This window comes from Anomaloglossus baeobatrachus, chromosome 10 (assembly GCF_048569485.1).
Source record: "Anomaloglossus baeobatrachus isolate aAnoBae1 chromosome 10, aAnoBae1.hap1, whole genome shotgun sequence".
Taxonomy (NCBI): Eukaryota; Metazoa; Chordata; class Amphibia; order Anura; family Aromobatidae; genus Anomaloglossus; species Anomaloglossus baeobatrachus.
Window position 1 is genome coordinate 111,183,964 of NC_134362.1, and position 12,502 is coordinate 111,196,465.

Sequence of the window (12,502 nt, forward strand, 5' to 3'; positions counted from 1 at the left end):
TGTTCCTTGCCAATGCCCTTGCGCATTTTGCAATGCTGTGCACTGCTGACGTGTATATTCACTACTTGTGCGTTATATCAAAGTTTCTGGAAATTGCACACAAGTGCACCTGTACGCTGCCACCAACAGGCACACACGTGCGGTTTTAAAAACCAAGCACGCACGCAATAAGAACCTAACAGGTTTTTTTGGGGAGCGACAATTACAGACAAGTCAGACACTATCTGGACTGTTTTACACTGTGTACACCAGCCCCAGATATGATGAAGGCTGGTATACGGTCACCACTACCCTGCCTGCCTGCCTGCCTGTATACTGGTACAATAGTCCTGACAAGGACTCTTTTGGTCACTAGCCTGTATTCAGACCTGGCTATACCCTGCCTGTATATAGCAACAATAGTCCTGAGAAGGACTCTGCTACTGTACTCCGACCTGGCTATACCCTGCCTGCCTGTATACAACTAGAATAGTCCTGAGAAGGACTTTTGGTCACACTGTTTGCAGCCCTGCAACTGAAAAAGCTATAAAGGGCCGCAAAGCTTTCCCTGAATCAGCGACACTCTCCCTGCACTCACTGTCTGGATAGCTGTGAGCAGAGCACAGCGCGCCGGCCGATATAAAGGCTCGGTCACGCTGTGCAGGCCGGCCAATCACTGCAATTCCACAACTAACAGGGCTGTGGCATTGCAGTGGTCTGCCAGCCAATCCCTGCATGAGGGCTGGCTCTCAAAAGAGCGCCAACATGCAGAAATGAAGACCACGAGTACAGCACGAGTATCGCGAGATTACTCGGTCCCCGCCGAGCAGCCTGAGTACAGCGATACTCGTGCGAGTACCGAGTAGTGACAAGCATGCTCGCTCATCACTATGTATTATCCCTGTACTGTGGCATCACTGTGAGCATTATCCCTGTACTGTGACATAACTGAGTGCATTATCCCTGTGTTCTGCCTCTGCATTCAATCTGCCTTTATCATTTAGTTGCTGTAAAGTGATGTTTCATTTACAGGGTTCTACCTTGGCTCCCAGAGTTGTACTTTGGCTCCCTCTTGTTTCCAAACTTAGTAGCACCAGCTCTGAATAAATGTTTCTTTCTCCTCCTCCTTGCAATGCATTTTGGGAGAAGGCCTCATTTCCTGCAGGCTCATATAAGCAAAGCCAGTCTCCATCTTACATCCCCTTGTGTAAGCATCGCTGGTAAGGACTTCCACGTTTATTGCAATCTTAAACTCAGGACTTTCGCTGTGTTTAGTTAGCTGCCTTTCTAAGTTAGGATTAAGCTGTTTGTAATCCATATGTATATTGTGCAGGCATCTGCATCTGTTATGCATAAATGTACCCTGTTATATTTGCATGTACTGATTGTACACATATCTGTAGTTCCAGTTTCACCATCAATCAGTCAATCTGAATATATTTACCTACGTTTAATTTAAGCAACTTTAAGCAACAGTCTAATTGTTGAACTACGGTGAATAAAATTTATCTGCCTGTCAAACTGCATACGCACAGGGTACATGTAGGGAGGACAGAACAGTGAAACAGCGGCTATCAGCTAGTGGGATTCAAGACAAAGGCTAGTCAGAGACTCAGTACAGCTACAGCAATCTCCGCACAGCCAAGCAGCACCCTTAAATGCAACATGTCCTACAAATCCTCACACAAAACGAGATCCGTAGCTTCTATCTCTTCAAAGACGTCTATCAGCAGAGCCGTCGCCATTGCCCACGCAAAAGCTGAAGCCGCCAAAATGAGAGCAACCTTCACTGACAAAGAGGTTCAGCTGAAAGTAGAGAAAGCCGAACAAAAGGGAAGATCACATATCGAAAAAGCTTAGATAGTGAGAAAGCACGCCTAGATATAAAGAAAGCCGAAGAAGAGCAAAGGGCACAAATTGAGAAAGCACGCCTAGACGCCACTCTGGAAAGACTAACAGCAGAAAAGGAAGCTGCAGCTGCTCTAGCCGAAGCAGAGTGCCTAGAAGCCGCGCAAAATCCCGAGCTACAAAGACAAGACAGTATACTGAGCCTGAAGTTCATACCACAAGATGCATCACAACGCACATCTCAGTATGTCAACGAACTTCCTGACTCAAACTGTGACCCTCAACCAGTATCATCACGAGAGCACATGTCAGGTGAAACAAACAGGATTCAACATGAGGCACGACCACAAGACAGATATAAACTTCAAAACATCACGCGAGGCAACTCTGCTGAAGACAACCTTGCCACCCACCAGGTAGCAGAAGCAAATTACCATGCTGACATGTGGTACACCAGACCAAAACAATACGTCACCCAGAGGCTACTAACAGGTATAAACGCACCCCACTCCCCTACCAGGGTGACCCATCTCCAGTATACCCCGCTGATAGCCGGGTCATAACAGACTTTGCTAAGTTCTTTACGTGACGTGATCTGGTCGCTAAAGGGGCTCTTAAAATTGAATGACCAAGCTGAAGGTTACAGGGCCTGGAAAGCTTCCTTCCAAAATATCATTACAGACTTGAGGTTGCTACACAGGGAAGAAATAGACCTCTTAGTCAAATATCTGGGAGAAGAGTCAGGCAAACACACAGCAACATCAGAGACATTAATATAAATAATCCTGAGGTTGGCCTCAAAATGATCTGGAACAGACTGGAAGAGTGTTACGACTCAGCAGAAGCAATAGAAAAAGCATTATTCAAAAGAATCGACGACTTCCCCAAAATATCTAACAAAGGTCTCCAGAAACTCAGAGAAATAAGCGACCTGCTAATGGAAGTCCAAGTTGCTAAATGTGAAGAGAACCTACAGGGACTTGCGTTCCTTGACACAGCAGAGGTGTTAACCCTATGGTCCAAAAATTGCTCTACAATCTGCAGAAGAGGTGACTCACACATGGTTCCATGTACAAATACAAACACTGTGTTCCATTCCCTCCCTTTTCTGTTTTTGTAGAATTCGTACACCAGCAAGCAAGGATCAGGAACGATACCAGCTTTGACTTTACAATGTCGTATGCCACGCCATCACCAGCTCCAAATCTACGCAAGACGTCTGTGGCAGTGCATAAGACTAATGTTTCTTCAGGTTCTGTTCACTGGTCTGCTGGTGACTCTCACGCAGAGACGAAGACGCAGGACCCTAGCAAGCAGTGCCCACTCCATCAGAAGCCTCATTCACTCCTGAGTTGCAGAGCCTTTAGAGGTAAACCCATGCCAGATTGCAAAAGCTTCCTGAAGGAAAACGGTATTTGCTACAAGTGCTGCTTATCAACAACTCATCTCGCCAAGGACTACAAGGTCAGTGTAAAATGCACAGAATGTGGCACCGCAGACCACAACACAGCTCTACACCCCGGCCCTGTTACATGGAGTACACAAAAGACTTCAACTGACAGTGAGCATGGCGGGGAGGAGAGGAACACTGCTACAACTACACCAGAGATCACTTCACAATGCACAGAAGTTTGCAGAGGGACAATAGACAGTAGATCCTGCTCTTAAGCCTGCTTTACACGAGTCAATCCATCGTGCGATTTATTTGGCAAAGTCTTTTTTTTTTTTTTTTTTTGTATCGCTGATAGGTATTTGTCCATGTGTCACACGTTGAGTGTTGTCAAACGACCTCAAAGCGCTCATCGATATATTGATTGGCCATGGCGGACGTCCAAAAGGCTTCACACATGTTTTCCTTTGGTCAATCTGTCTTTTGTATGGGCGTAATTAGGCAAACTATACAGCCCTCCGTGACGTTGTCTGGATTGTTGCACGCCCTGAATTCTTCTGACCTGCTCAATCCAGTTCTGCTAATGTGGTTGATTGGTTACATACCATATATATAGTTTCGCTTCTGCGCCGTCTTTTATAACAGTAATAACATATCACAACGCATCTGCTACAACCAATCCGATTAGATTAGGCGTGATTATTTAAAACCACAAATACGCCCTGAACGTTTACTGACGTCACAAACAACTACGAGGATGGCCGATTACACGGTGTCACACTTTGCAATGTGTCATTCATTAAGACTAAACTGACCGATTTTATGGAATTAAACGATGTGTACACGATGGCCGAATTTCAAACGATTAGGCATCGGTTGGACTCGCAAGGAGCTGTCACATGAGGAGATGTCGTTACGAATGACGGAAGTGCGTCACAAAATCCGTGACCCCAACGATGCATCGCACAATAGATCGACTCGTGTAAAGCAGCCTTAAGATGTGCCTTGTCAGAGTCTATCCAAAGGGCCAAAGAGACAAAGCCATAAAACTGTATGCCATCCTGGATGATCAAAGTAACAGATCCTTGGCTAGATCGACGTTCTTTGACCTATTCAGTATTAAAGGGCCAAGCACTCCCTACTCATTGAAAACATGTGCAGGCACTGTGACAACAGCAGGCAGGAAAGCTATCGACTACCAAATCGAATCCTTAGATAGTCAGCTCCATCTACCACTGCCCACGATCATTGAATGTAACCAAATCCCTGACAACAGATCTGAAATTCCTACTCCAGAGGTAGCAATCCACCATGCTCACTTAAAACGTTTAGCACACCTTATACAGGAACTTGACCAGCAGGCCCAGATAATGCTATTGCTGGGAAGAGATATCCTGCAAGTACATAAAGTGAGAAGTCACATCAATGGGTCCCGTAATGCTCCCTACACCCAAAAGCTAGACCTAGGAAGGGTCATAATAGGAGACGTATGTCTGGGACGCCTTCACGCTCCCTCCTCCATAACCAGCATGCTGACAAATACTCTGGAAAATGGTCATCCATCTCTGTGCCAACCGTGCAACAATGAATTTCACCTCAAAGAACTGCCACACAGCTTCCAACTACCCAATCACCTAACAGACTTTACTGATGACAAGAATATGCTGTCAGGAAGCTACGAGGATCAGTTAGGGTGTGCAGTCTTCCAGAGAACCAAACATGATTATCAAGCAGCAATGTCTATAGAGGACAAGTTGTTCTTAGAGAAAATGGACAAGGGACTTGTTAAGGATGAGACCAACAGCTAGGTCGCACCTCTTCCCTTCAGAACCCACAGACCACGTTTGCCAAATAACAGAGATCAAGCGTTTAAACGTTTCACCTCTCTCAAGCATATCCTACAAAGGAAATCAGAAATGAAAAATCACTTCTTCTCCTTCATGGCAAAGATTTTTGAGAATGGTCATGCAGAAATAGCTCCAACTCTCAAAGACTCTGAAGAATGCTGATTCCTACCCATGTTCGGAGTATACCACCCCAAGAAACAAGGCGAGATTAGAGTAGTGTTCGACTCTAGTGCTAAGTTTAATTACGTCTCTCTGAATGATGTTCTTCTGACAGGTCCAGACCTCAACAACACCTGCCGCCTTGTCCTGCTGACACCCATGATCTCTGGGACTCTGTTCCCATTACTGGTTACCCCAAGGCAACCTCTCTTTCATTTTACCGGTTTTGTACGCCTCCCTGGCCATTGCAACTTATAGCTGAAAATAGATGCCGCACGTCTGTCACAGTCCCTTGACGTTTTATCCGTCTTATGCACGATTCCATGATACGCAAATCCTTGACAAAGGCCGATACCGGCTGAAATGTTGGCTTTGCTCTGTTTTGGTAGTGGCGTTCCTTTTTGCAGATAGTCTAATAAATCACATTTGCATTACCTTTGTCTCATGTCCTATTGTGTGCTTGGGATTTACTATACTATTTAGAATCCCCTTTTACCCTTAAGCACCTCATTTTTTTTACAGTTGAGCCCAGCTTTACTCCTTTATTTTACAGACCTCAACAACAAACTACTAGGAGTACTTATGCGTTTCCGTAAATATTCCATTGCCTTTGTTGCTGACATTTAGCAAATGTTCCATTGCTTTCTCGTGAGAGAAAAGGACAGGAATTTCTTAAGATTCTTCTGGTACAGAGATCATGATCCTTCTAAAGAAGTCTCAGAGTATGGCATGAGAGTACACATCTTCGTCAACAGCCCTTCCCCTGCAGTCGCCATCTATGGACTCAAAAGGTCTGCTCAGGAAGGAGAAACAGAATATGGATCAGTTGTTAAACAATTCATAGAAAAAGACTTTTATGTTGATGACTGTCTGAAAGCCATGCCATCAAATGAGACCGCCGTCAGTCTCCTCAGGAGAGCCCAGGAGATGCTCGCCTGCTCAAACCTCAGGCTTCACAAAATAGCCTCAAATAGTCGAGAACTGATGGAAGCATTCCCTTCTCAGGACTTATGTGACACTCTCAAAGACTTCAGACCCTGCACCAATGCAACGCAGTCTGGGACTCCTCTGGAATTTGAAGTCAGACACTTTCACCTTTCAGGTCAACCAGGAGGAAAAACCCTTCACATGTAGAGGCGTTCTGTCTACCATCAACAGCCTGTACGATCCCTTAGGTTTCACAGCTCCTGTTACAATACAAGGCAAGGCTCTATTAAGAGACTTAACTAATGAAACATTCGACTGGGATACACCTCTGCCACCTGATAGGAAAACCCACTGGGAGGGATGGAAGGATTCATTAACAGCCCTCTCAAATCTGAATGTGCCGAGACCATATGCCCCTGTGCCTTCTACTGAGATACAAAGTCAAAAACTATACGTATTCGCAGATGCTTCTGTCAAGGCAATTGCTACTGTTGCCTATCTTAAGACTATAGATTCTAAACTGAGTCACATCGGGTTTGTTATGGGAAAGGCCAAACTTGCACCACAACCAGAACATACCATACCCAGGTTAGAACTTTGTGCCGCAGTCTTAGCTGTCGAGTTAGCTGAACTCGTCACATCTGAAATGGACATTGACCTGAAACAGACAGAATTCTATACAGATAGCAAAGTGGTCCTAGGTTACAATGAAACTAGGCGATTTTATGTCTATGTCAATAACAGAGTGCTACGTATCAGAATATCCGTTAACCCAGAACAGTGGCACTATGTATCTACATAATCAGCAGATCACGCTACTAGAGCAGTAGACGCAAGTTGGCTAGGAAGTACAACATGGCTCTCAGGACTAGAGATGAGCGAACCGGTCGCGGTTCGGCTCGAGGTCGGTTCGCCGAACGGAGCTCCCGTTCGAGTTGGGTTCGTCGAACGTTCGACGAACCGAACTCGAACCAATAGGCTATAATGGGAGGCAATCACAAACACATAAAAATGCATTATAAATGTACACATACAGTTAATAAACATTGCCATAACACTTACCGGTCCCCGCGATCCCTCCTGCACTTTGTCTCCTGCCGCTATTCCATCCGATGATCGCTGAATCCTCCGGGTGACCGGCACTGCCAGCAGAGATGCAGGACCTATCGTGACGTCAAAATAGCCATGTGACCAGTCACGTGGCTATTATCTCATTGGCTACAGACTGGTCACATGACTATGACGCGTCATGTAGGACCTGCGAGTGCATCTCTCCGGTACACGGTGCACATTTGTGTATCGCCGTGTACCGGCGACATGCTCTAGCACACGGTCGACTCCCCGTTCCGTTAGGGACCGGCTGACACAGCCGGTCATTAACGGAGATCACCGTTGCCATAGCAATGCAGTTAGCGGTGACGTCACCGCTAACCGCGGCTCCGGGAGCACCGTTGCTATGGTAATGCGTCTGTCAGCATTACCGCTGTTACCGCTAGCAGCACTGATCACTCACGGAGTGAAGGCTGCACGCTGCTTCTCGTGCAGCTTTCATGGAGTGAATGCTCCACGGGAAGCAGCGTCTTCCCCCATGCAGCAGTGATGTAGCAGAGCTGCATTTGTTGAACGAGAAAGACAGAAGACCATGGATCGTGGAGGGCTGACATGGGGTAATAAAGATGGAGTCTCTAATGTGTCTGTGTATTTATTTCTATTAAAGTATTTTTTCTCTGTGTGGTGTCTTTTTTTTAACCCTTTATTGGAGATTCTTAATGGCCGGGTCAAACGTGCCTGACATTAAGAATCTCTGGCTTAATACTGGCTAGTAAAACAAAGCCAGTATTAACTCATGATTACCCAACAAGCCACCAGGCTCCAGGGCTGTTGGAAGAGTTGGATACAGCGCCAGATGATGGCGCTTCGATGAGAGCGCCATTTTCTGGGACGGCTGCGGACTGAAATTCGCAGCAGAGGTGCCCAGAAACCTCGGGCTAACCTGTGCTGCGGATTCCCATCCCCAGCTGCCTAGTTGTACCTGGCTGGACACAAAAATGGGGCGAAGCCCACGTCATTTGTTTTTTAATTATTTCATGAAATAAGTGAAATAATTAAAAAAAACGGGCTTCCCTATATTTTTGGTTCCCAGCCGGGTACAAATAGGCAACTGGGGGTTGGAGGCATCCCGTGGCTGCCTGCTGTACCTGGCTAGCATACAAAAATATGGCGAAGCCCACGTCATTTTTTTGGTGGGCAAAAAACTTCTGCATACAGTCCTGGATGGAGTATGCTGAGCCTTGTAGTTCTGCAGCTGCTGTCTGCTCTTCTCCATACAGACAGACAGCAGCTGCAGAACTACAAGGCTCAGCATACTCCATCCAGGACTGTATGCAGAAGTTTTTTGCCCCCTGAAAAAATTATGTGGGCTTCGCCATATTTTTGTATGCTAGCCAGGTACAGCAGGCAGGTACGGCTGCCCCCAACCCCCAGTTGCCTATTTGTACCCGGCTGGGAACCAAAAATAAAGGGAAGCCCTTTTTTTATTATTTCATGAATTTCATGAAATAATTAGAAAACAAATGACGTAGGCTTCGCCCCATTTTTGTGTCCAGCCAGGTACAACTAGGCAGCTGGGGATTGGAATCCGCAGCACAGGTTGGTCTGAGCTTTCTGGGCCCCACTGCTGCGAATTGCAGTCTGCAGCCGCCTCAGAAAATGGCATTTTCATAGAAGCGCCATCTTCTGGTGCTGTATCCAACTCTTCCAGCACCTGCCTGCTATACCTGGCTAGCATACAAAAATATGGCGAAGCTCACGTCCTTTTTTTGTAGTTTTTTGGCAAAAAAAATAAAAAATGCTTCCCTGGATTTTCCATTGCCAGTGAAGGTAACACCAAGCAGTGGGGGTTAGCAGCCAGTAGCTGCTTGGATTACCCTTAGCTAGCAATACAAAAAATGCAGCGGGAGCCCATATATATTTTTTTTAATTATTTATTTAAATAACTAAAAACAAAATGGGCTTCCCTGTATTTTGATTGCTGGACATCACAGTGCTGTAAAAATAAATCTTTAAAAAAATGACGTTGCGCTCCGCGGTATTTTTGATTCTCAGCGCATATAAAGCAGACAGCTATGGGTTGCCACCCCCATCTGCCTGCCGTTACCTTGGTTGGCAATCAAAATACAGGGAAGCCCATTAATTTTTTCTATTTAAAAAATAGTTAAAAAAAAAATGACGTTGGGTCCCCCCATTTTTGATAGCCAGCTAGGGTAAAGCAGACGGCTGTAGCCTGAAAACCACAGCTGGCAGCTTTACCGTGGTTGGGGATCCAATGTGGAGGTCCCCTCAGGCTCTTTTTTATAATTATTTCATAAATATTAATAATTACACAATAAAAGTAGGGTCCCCCCCAAATTGGATCACCAGACAAGGTAAAGCGGACAGCTGTGGTCTGGTATTCTCAGGGTGGGAAGGTCCATAGTTATTGGGCCTTCACAGCCTAAAAATAGCAGGCCGCAGGCACCCCAGACGTGGCGCATCCACTAGATGCGCCAATCCTGGCGCTTCACCCCAGCTCATCCCGTGCCCTGGTGCAGTGGCAAACGGGGTAATAAATCGGGTTGATACTAGCTGTAAAGTCACCTGAGATCAAGCCCAGCAGTTTGTGATGTCATGGCGTCTATTAGATACCCAACATCATAAACTGTCAGTACTAACAAAAAAAAAAAAAATCGACAAAAGAAATTTATTTGAAAAAACAGTCCCCAAAACATTTCCTCTTTCACCAATTTATTGTAAGAAAAAAAATAAAGGGGTCCCACGACGACTCTGGACTGTCTAGAATATGGGGGGGAGACACTCAGGGAACGTATCCCCCATTTTCTAGGAGTGCGGACCCTTCATGTGAGGAGTGTGGATGCAATGAATCTGCACTCACTCTCCCCGAGTCCACAGCAGCAGAGTCCATGTCGTAATGGTTGCTACCAAAGCTGCAATGCCCTGCTCATGAGGTAAGGGCATGCCTAATCAGGAGAACTACTGTAGAGGAAGCTCTGCTCACTGGTATATAGGTGCTCAGAGGTAATATTAGATAAAATTAGTGAGTAACCTCGGCACTCTAAATCTCCCAGACTAAGTCAGTAAGTCACAACGGATAGTAATGCAAAATCACTCTTTATTGGTCCGTATTAAGAAAAAATTTTTTTTCATAAGCATATATGTTTTTGTCCAAAACAAGCTACAAATGACGTTTCGGCCTGAGCCTTCGTCAGATTGGACTTATCTGCATGTAATCATGAAAAATGACAATAATCAGTATCACATAAGAGTGAGAGAACAATAACATAAACTCGAACAATGTAGAGGTACAATTGGGATGCAGCAAAAAAATTGCAACACAGCAATAAATGAAACACATGATACAAATGTCATAATACAGTACAAGGACAATATAGTAATGACAAATATGGGGTCAGAGTAGACTTAGACAGCTCTGGTATGAAAGAGATGTCAATCATAAAGTAACATGTGTAGTAGGTGTAGAGCTACACTATGCATGGCAGAGCTAATGGGTAGACCGACCATAGAAAAAGAACGGAGAAAAAGTGGAGAAAAAGTGGAGAAAAAATGGAGAAAAAATGGAGAAAAAAATGGAGAAAAAGTGGAGAAAAAATGGAGAAAAAGTGGAGAAAAAGTGGAGAAAAAGTGGAGAAAAAATGGAGAAGTGTAGAAAAGGTGTAGAAAAAGTGTAGAAAAAGTGTAGAAAAAGTTTAGAAAAAGTAGAGAAAAAAATGGAGAAAAGTGGAGAAAAAGTGGAGAAAAAATGGAGAAAAAGTGGAGAAAAAGTGGAGAAAAAGTGGAGAAAAAAATGTAGAAAAAGTGGAGAAAAAATGGAGAAAAAGTGGAGAAAAGGTGGAGAAAAAGTGGAGAAGAAGTGGAGAAGAAGTGGAGAAAAAGTGGAGAAAAAGGGGAGAAAAAATGGAGAAAAAGTGGAGAAAAAGTGGAGAAAAAGTGTAGAAAAAGTGGAGAAAAAGTGGAGAAAAAGTGGAGAAAAAATGGAGAACAAGTGGAGAAAAAGTGGGGAAGAAGTGGAGAAGTGGAGAAGAAGTGGAGAAGTGGAGAAGAAGTGGAGAAGAAGTGTTTGTTCACGCCAGATGGGAGATAAATATTTTTTTACCGGCGCTGTCATTTACTGTAACGTGATCATCGGTGTACGGTGTATACCTGTGATCACGTGAGCGGGGACCGGAAAAACTGTCCTGAATCATGATCTCCAGGGTCTCAGCTAGCCCTGAAACCCCGGAGATTTTCTGACGCTGGGGGGCGTTATTCACTTATTTCTGCCTGCTGTTTATAAACGGCAGATCAGAATAAGGCTACATTAACACGACCGATCCATTTTTGCGGTCTGCAAAAAACAGTCCGTTTTTTTTCACGGGTGCATCCGTGTGGCATCCGTTTCCGTTCCGTAGACGGTCCGTATGTCATCTGTTTGTCATCCGTGTGCCTTCTGTTTTTTTTGTGTACTGCAAAAAAACTGAAGGAGGGTAAATGCATAAATTTACCCAGGATCCATAGCTTCATCCTACATGAGGCGGTCACATGTTCACTCCAGTGCCATTTTCTACTGCTTTTCACAGCGTAGAGCGCTCTGGTGATTTTCTTTTGCTTGTGCACTTCATATCAGTCTTTTCTGTCATTATAATGGCAGAAAGACACATAATGTCCCACTCTCCTGCATTTTGTAATTTTGCACCCTTTGGTGCCTTTCATGTGAAAAAACACTCCCCAAAACATTCCCTCTTTAACCAATTTATTAGAAAGAAAAACAAATCCAGGTCTGGTGTAATCCAAGGGGTTGCCATGACGATCCACACTGTCCCAGTCAATGAAGAGCAGGATGTTCCCCATTGGCTGGGAGAGCAATGCAGTGACCTGAGCTAACATCAATAGGTAAGCCCAGGTCACTGCAGGGCATGACAAGTGCTGCTGTCAGCGAGGTACATTACCTGCGCTGATCTCCTGCACTGCTGACAGCACCTGTCACTGAGTTCAATGACCGCCGCCTTCACAGCCAAGTATCGCGAGAGGCCCGTGACATCACCGCTAGTCAGTCTCGGGTCGGAAGCGAGAGAAGGTGATGTGACAAGCGGCGGCAATGGAGGACAGTGACAGCGCTGAGGTCGGGATGGCGGGACTTCATCACCGCAGGTAAGCCGAGCGGGACCATGTGTGTGTGTGTGTGTGCAGAGTGTGTGTGTGTGTGTGTGTGTGTGTACGTGTGTACATGCCGCGGGCAGGAGGGGGCGGAGCGAGCTGAGCGGGGAAGTGTGGGCTTCCTGCACGTAACTAGGATAAA